General features: G+C 34.8%; 1 long non-coding RNA gene across 3 annotated transcripts; it reads right to left on the bottom strand.

Moving 5' to 3' along the window:
• Positions 1-2,857: 2,857 nt before the first annotated feature.
• On the bottom strand, positions 2,858-7,783 carry LOC124823126 (uncharacterized). 3 transcript variants are annotated; one of them, XR_015784529.1, is made up of 6 exons: positions 7,331-7,783; positions 4,372-6,629; positions 4,169-4,295; positions 3,850-4,089; positions 3,647-3,751; positions 2,858-3,557 (listed from the first exon to the last, which is right to left on the bottom strand). It is a non-coding gene; the product is annotated as an uncharacterized LOC124823126 (long non-coding RNA). The 3 variants fall into 3 exon arrangements; XR_015784528.1 differs by having other exon boundaries at positions 4,372-7,783; XR_015784530.1 differs by having other exon boundaries at positions 4,379-7,783.
• Positions 7,784-8,347: the final 564 nt, after the last annotated feature.

Here is an 8,347-nt window from a genome sequence, read left to right as displayed (position 1 = left end):
TTTTAGTCTCTAAATAACTCATGTATTGAGCTCAATGTTATAGTCCAACCATTGAAACTATGATGAGTTAATCGTGATGAATTTGGAGCTTCTCAATGACCTACATTGTTACAGTGACCTACATTATGGTTGAGTCGTAGTAAAAAATGTTTCTTTTATATTAACCCTAATAACTACGATTTTTTAATTCTAGCCTATCATCTAAAATAACCGTAGCTTGCGCTGCAATATTATTAGTAAGGTTATAGTTATTAATTTTAGTGAAGTTAGTTGAGAGAAATTATTCTTTCAACTTATTTTACCATATACTATTTGTTTTTTCTTGTTTGGATACTTTACTCTAAATCTCTAATTGAGAGCAACTCAACTTTTTGAGTGGAAGAACCTTAGCTTTGAGGAAAACTATTTTAGGTAAGGAAAGCGAGTATAAAATTCACTTTATTAAGTAACTATGTTATGATTGGACTGTTTGATAAAAATGGGACGGGCTAAATATTTTTATTTGAGTATGAGATATCAAATTGGTCTATCTGAGTAGTTTTTTAATTGAATTAAACATATTTTGGTACAAGAAAAAAGTTAAATGGTTGAGATAGACTCAATAAGCTAATATAATACACATATAAGATTCTGAACCATGCAATTTTGTTGGGTGAGACCTTAGAGTTGTTGGGCACAAAAGATAATTTTTCCTTCTAAAGAGCTCTTGACTTTCTTTTTGTTAGTGGGTCATTCCCTGATCTAGACAAGCTAAGTGAAATTGGCTCGAAGGACTTGGGTCGTTGGGTGAGAAGAAAGAACCATTGAGTGAAAATATTTTATTCAAAATCTAGAGAGCAAGATGATTTTGATCGTTGGGTAAAAGTGAGTTTGATATTTGAGAAATTTGCTCCCAAATACTTGAGTAAGCCAAGGTCTTGTTGAGCAAAAACTCTTGTTTTAAATACAAAGAGCTTTATTCTTGATTTTCATTAGGTGAGAAAAGTAACATATTGGGCGCAAATATGACAAAAAATGTTTTTCTTGTAATTTATTAAAGTTTGGATACGAGATATGTGATTGTGTGGATGATGTGAATGTAATGACTCCTAGGGAGGGTGTACTACATTGAGATGATGTTAGGTGGTGCTGAAAAGTGATTAAGTTCTGAGATTATCTTGACAATGGTAATGTCAGATTCACATAGAAGAAGATATCTAGTTGTGAGAATTAAAAGTGGTTTCTTATCTAGTGTGAAAAAGAACTCTATATCACAAATATTCGAATTAACATTGGTCATGCTTGAGATAAACTTTAGTCCTTATGTAAATCTATAACAATAGTTCTTAAGAGGTAAGAGTAAGTTATGACAAATGTAGGATCTTTAATTCTATTTAATAATGAGTCTTTCGAAAGTAAAGCTAGATATTTATGTTGTGAGTGAGTCATAAGGGTTGAACTAAAAAAGTTGTGTCGTGTGATAAATATTTAATTTTTGATGAGAGTTATTTACTTGATATGATGATAATGATGTTATGTGTAATATGTTTTGATTTTTACTGACTTACCCTTTTATTTTTTTTTTATGTTGTGATATTCATTTATTACGATTTTATGTTACACGTTAGTAAAGGATCGGACAAATGTTGAAAACCAAGTGAGATTATATAATATTTGAGAAATATATAAACAATGGGTTGGTGTTGCGTATATATAATCAATTTTGGCAAATCTCTAGTTCAATGGGATTGGAACATGTATGTAACAAAACCATCATCATTTCATTTCATATTTGTTTCACCACTTGTTAAAAAATTTTAAATTATGAAGGAAAAATTTCTTATTTTTTATTATTATTATCATTGTCATTAGGATGTTCGTTTTCTCGTCATCACAGTATTCGTTCATCTCAAATTCTGACTTTCAATTCGAAACTATTGTTGTGTACAAACAATGTGTTATTTGTAAATCAAGTTTGCTGTGAAGATTATGCACATTATTTTATTTTGTTGAGAAATATAAGAAGTAGAAAAATATACATAAGTATGTTTTTCTTATGTTATTATAATAAATGATTGACTATGATTTTAATTCTTAAACTTATATATAAAATTATAATTTTTTTTGTTTTCAATTTTAATAAACTTTAATTTTTAAATTTTTAAAATAAATAAATAAATATAACTATTTTAATCTAATGACGTTAACCTTTTTACATATTAAATAATATTTCAAGTTCATTTTTGAGTATTCAACTCTTCAAACTTGTTAAAAGAATTATAATTGGTTTCTTAAGTTGTGTATATCTTGGATGGAAGTGCACATGAATAAAGATCGTTTATTTTACACTAAAACTTTGTGATATGTTCAATTTAAATGATATTAGCTATTACATAAAATATCTATACTAAAAAAAAAAGACATTATCGACGATTATAATCCTTCAGTAATAGCTAGAAGCTGTCAGTAATGACCATTTACCGACGGCTTAGCGACGGTCGTGATACCGTTGATAAATCTCTTGTCGCTAACATTTATCGAGGGTCTTTGGCCTTTGGTAATTACCGAAGGGCGGAAGCCCTCGGTAATTACCGAAGGACCAGAGGTCGTGGGTAATTATCGAAGGACATAAGCCTTCGGTAATTATCGAAGGCCAGAGGCCCTCGGATACTTCTGAAGGGCTGAAGCCTTCGATAAGTTCCAGGAAAATTTAGGCACAATTGTATTTCTTATCTAACCAAACAAACTTGCATAAATTGTTCACAGCACAAACAAACCTACATAACATTTTCCAACCACATACAGACCTGCATAATGTGCATCTCAATCATCCAATCATTGATCATAAACACAATATAACATTTGAATCATCCAATCATCAATAGAATATGTATTTATAAATGAAACATAAAACAATCTAACATAATGTTCTAACATTCAAATCATCCAATTGATCTAACATCCAAATGATCTAACATCCAAATGTTCTAATATCCAAATGTTTCTATAACAACTATGTTCAATAACAAAATAAAACTAATAATCTACATAATTATCATCAAAATGATCTTCATCATCCTGCTCCTCTGTAGATGGCTGGACTGGTGTGGGTTGGACTGATGTCGGCTGGACTGATGAGCGCTGGACTGATGTGGGTTGCTGAGGGACAACGGGTGACGGGAAGGGTCATGGTTGGGTCGAAGGGATAATGAACTGATCCTGTGAAGTTTCAGGCAACACTCTCATGACTAGGGCTTTAAAGTTTCTAAACTCTGCTCTCAAATCAGTGATTTCCTGGTCACGTTGCTCTAGTGCCTACGTGAGGCAGACAACGGCCTCGTCAGCAGTAGTGGTGGAAGAAGAAGGTAGGTGCTTCAGAGTACCTCCTCTCGATGCTGTATAGTTTGCATCAAGTTGTCATGCACCGTACACTCGTCCCTTTTTCTTCCCACCAACGATGCCAACGATGTCGACTCAGCACTGTGTCCTACGGATGTCGTCTTCTGCATTACTCGCATCATCCAGTGTAGGAGCTGACCCATGTTCAAATCTAACCTGTGAAAGTCTCGTAGAAAATTCTTCTTGTTCAAACATTAAAAGCAATGTTAAGGAATGACAGAATAACATAAATGAAAAATTACTAATAGTAACAGTGTTCTTTGCTTACATGAGTCTTCCGAGATCTTTCATCAACGAATTCATTAGTGCCCTTCCGAACATGAGTCTGTACAAAGACCTCATCAACATGGACCACCCATCCCAAAGCTTATGTCTGTAACATAATTTAGAGTTAGAAGTGTACATATGAAATAGAAAAGTAATGAAAGTTTACCATACGAATGGGATACTCATGAATCGTGATCGACCCACCAGTATGCAGGGTGCCACCCTTTTCAGAAGCTCTGTTCCTCTAGGCTTTGGCACACTTATTGGGAAACTCTACTGAATTCCAATGAGTCAGTAAAGAGTTCCAAATGTGCTCGTCCAACCAGTAAGGGCGCTCCACTGCATTGTGGGCATCCGTAAACTTCTCTGACAGCTGATGGGATGCTTTCATGTGGAAATTTTTTGTATATGTGTTTCATGTTCAGGTTTCCACTGCACCTTCATCTGTAACATTAAACAAAACAAACATTGATTAATGAACATACTAAAATAAGAATGACAATTAGTTTAATGGGTTGTTCACCTGAAAACGCTGCCAAAATGGCTTTCTGTCCTCTACAGATATTACTCCCCAAGTAGGCCATGGACTTAAAAACTATTGCTTAATTGATCGTGTGATGGCCTGGGAAGCAACCCTGGATGAAATAAATCTGCATAATAAAAGTCATTTGAATTAAGGCGATCTTTAGACTTCAAAATGGTTAAAAAAAGGGATTAAAATCGTACCATTTACCATATGGCTCAATCCATGGTTGATCATGGAGGGGCAGGTCAACGCCTTCACCATCACCAACTGAATCTGGATCAGCAGATGGTGTGACAGTCTCAGAAGACGGTATAGAAGATGAAGAAGGTATAGAAGTAGGGTCAGGGGAAGGAGTGGGGGTAATAAGCATAGGGGAAGGAGTTGGGGTTATAATCACAAAGGTAGGACAAGGATGTACTACAGGGGTAGGAGAATGGTGTACTGCAAGGGTAGGAGTAGGGTCTACTGCAGGAGTAGGAGGAGGGTCTACTGCAGGGGTAGGAGGAGGGTCTACTGCAGGGGTAGGAGGAGGGTCTACTACAGGGGTAGGAGGAGGCCCCACGGATGATGGACTAGGGGCAGCAGTGGCAGGTAGTGTAGCAGGCACCCTAAGTACATACTTTGGTGCATAACAGATTAAACAAGGGAGAAAACTCAAAAACGAAGATCAAAATCAAGTGTAGTGAAACTGTTTGATAATTTTGCAAACTGTTTGATGAAAGTCCCCAATGAATTTCAGATTTTGTGATTTTAAAGTTTTGGGACCAAAACTGGATTGCTTCGTTTTCTTTTTATGATTGTATTACAGTACAAAGATGTAATTATATTTGGAAACACTAAACCATCTTTTGTCAATCCAGAAATGAAGATTAAAGATTTGAAATTGTCAAAGAGCACTTAAAATGCACACCGCACCAGAAAATGACATTGAAAATGGTGGTTTCAAACGAAAAAATGCTTGAAAGTGTTTCAACAGCTTAAGTGATGCTTCAAGCAAGTTTATATCATAAATTTGAAGGTGTGCAAACACTTAAACAGCCAAGAAACATATTGCATGAAAAATCAGTGGTTCACTTCCATTTTAAATCAAATTTTGACGGTTTAAAAGGTGATTCTTCATATAGGCTGAAAAATGACCAAATGAACAGTGCAAACAACTTTGAAATGGCAATTTAAACTTACTCAAACGTTGGAAATGCACAAAGACAACAAGATTCAACAAATCACTCTTGTTATAGTCAAATATGCAGCAAAATACACGAAAAACAACACCAGAAATCAGATTTGAAAGAATGAAAAAGAGGATAGCAGCAACAAGGACTCTAGGAAAGCCTAATGCACTAGAGCTAACTAAATATAATCAACTAGAAGATTATAAGCACCTAAGACACAGTCAAAGAAAGCAAGCACGGTGAAAAAGCTTGATGGAAAAACAGTGATAGTGGTTGAAATCAGATTTCAAGCAACTCAAATAGTCAATTTTCAATTTTGTAATTATTAGGAGTTGCTATCACTTCAAAAATATGTAAAATCATCAAAAAAACTTTTCTTAAGCTGTAGAACCACGAAATGTGCACTGAAACAGAAGCTTGATATTGCACCAACATTGAATAAGCATTCAGATTTCAGATTTCAGCTTTGCACTGTGCTGTTTGAGTTATGTGTGAGTCTAATTCGAGTTTAACTCCACCTAGCTGCTGCTTTCCAGCTTGATCTTTTGTAGTTACACATTCTACAATAACTTTTAACATTGCCTAGTCCATTGAATCTTTTAAACTCAGTTTTGGTGGTGTGATGGAGTGATTTTTCTACATTTTTTGCCATAACAAAGTCAGATTTCGAATGCTAGCATTTCTATGTTGTGTGACAGTTTGAGCAAGTCTAAAATGATGTTTAAAAGTTGCTAGCAGAATTCAATTAGTGATATAATGGTCTGAGTGCATAATAGTATACTAATTCATCAATTTTGAGTCAAAATTGGGAAGTGGCAAGGTGTTTTTGAGTAACAGTTTGGATTTGAGCCAATTCAAAGTTTGAACAAGTTTAAAATCACTAAATCAACTTGCTGGAGTGATTAGTTTTGAGCTACAGCCACTGTTGTGACATTTTGTGTCTTAAACCACCAAATTGTGAGTCACTTTTTTGGAAAAAATGAACCAGACAACACTTGTGTAGATAATGGTAGCATCTTGAGGGGTGAAAACTTGTATAGCTCTTGATCTAAGTGCCTATATAGCAAAGGAAAATAGCTTCCTGAAACATCATTCTGCAGTGAGAAAAAGAGTGAAAATTTGGCAACTCCACTAGCCAAGTTTTGAGACACAAGCCAAATAGCTGAGGGATTGTAAGATTGAGTGTTTATCCTCTAAAAGAAACTTGCTAGAGCACCCTACGACAGTTCAGAAGTGAGATTTGAATAGCCTTGGCCGAGAGGAACAAGCAATCACTACATGACAATCTAAATTGTAGTTTTAAAATAATTAGTCTTAGACAACTTTTAAAACTAGTTTGGTCACTTAACACAAGCAATCACATGAAACATACTTCAATAAACAATATGGGTCGTAAGATAACTCTCTAGAACTGATCCATCAAGCTTCCAAGTGTATAGTTAAGCAAATAAAATGATATATACCACATCATATCACACGTTACTTTCAAAATCAACAAGGACTTGGACATTCATAGTATCCATTATCTATCCACATAAAGAAGCATAGTAAACTATTAATCATGCCTTTTGGTTCAGACTTAATCCAATTCTTTTCCAAAATCAAAACTAATACACTAAAACAGATTTGAAACGATTTAAGCACTGAATGGAAAGGTCAATTAACATTCCACTTCGAATTTCTACCAGGCACAATCTTTTATTCATGAATTACATATGATATAGTGTTCCTACCATCAAACAAAATTTAATGAACTATAATCTCATCCAATCATCAAAGTTCAAGTTTCAGACATACATAGGTATAAAGCTAACATGTTCGGTCAGAGCATAACAAAACTGAAGTACTAACGTGTTCTTTTCCCATTTATACCATAACTATCATAATTTCAATAGATACATACAAAGTTAACTCACACATGCATCACAAAGAGGGCAGCCACCAAAACCTACATAATTTGAAGCAATCGATTGAAGCAATAACTTACCTCTATGGCAGTGACAACCCTAGGTGTATTAGCACCTCCGATAGCCTGTCTCGCGAAGCCTTTCTCATGCACAGAAAGCCAGCTCGTCCTGGATTATCCTCCCTCGCGAAGTTAAAGCTATGCTCGAAACCACGACACCACCCACTAACCCGACAATGCACCTCCTCACGCTGCCAAAGGACTATCGTGAACAAACCCTAAGAGAAACACCGTTCACAATCAAAGGTGTCACGTCAATGCCTCCGTCCTTCAACCACACACGCTTTTGGACAATGGAGAGGAACTCGAGAACGATTAATGGCAATGGCGGAACCATAATGGATGACTGGGAAACAATGATACCTGAGGAGCTCAAGGTGGTTTCGAACTCTGAACGAGACACGGAAACAGATTACGGTGGGGGAGAGGGGAGAGGGAACTTAGAAAAGGGGAACCTTGCTTTCGCGAATAGGGTTTTTGGGAGAATGGAAGCGAGAAATCCCAATTCCTAATTTCATTAAGCCCATGCCTATACTGACAACCAAAAGCATTTAATAAATTCGTTGTCGCTTACTGATGGATATAAGTCGTCCGTAATAACCATCTTAATTGACCGTCACGAAAACCTTTGATAAATCATATATACCGACGACCAAAAGGTCGTCGATATTAATTCTTCTGTAATCTATGTTTTTCTTACCCGTAAGTGTTATTTAATATTCCTCAGCATATAAATTTAGTGGTTATGATGATATTGTACCTATATTACATAAATCCTTATTTAATATGATAGTAATAAAAGTACTGTATTTTTTTTTTTACTGTTTCAGCTAAATGAGATTAAAAGAAAATAAAATAGAAAATCAAGAAAATAAATATAATAATGATTTTTAAAAAGTTTAGATTAAAAGAAACAAAACTAACTTTTTTGTTTGATTAAATATGAAAATTTTAGTTGTATTAAGGGTCATTCAAACCGTTATGTTACAATAAAATATTTATTTCCCTTTTCTACTGAATGGAATAATTAAGAATAAT

The sequence above is a fragment of the Vigna umbellata genome, chromosome 2, assembly GCF_029865625.1.
Source record: "Vigna umbellata cultivar VRB3 chromosome 2, Vumbellata_1.0, whole genome shotgun sequence".
Taxonomy (NCBI): domain Eukaryota; kingdom Viridiplantae; phylum Streptophyta; class Magnoliopsida; order Fabales; family Fabaceae; genus Vigna; species Vigna umbellata.
Note: the sequence above shows the minus strand (reverse complement) of the source record. Positions and strands in the feature narration are given on the sequence as shown.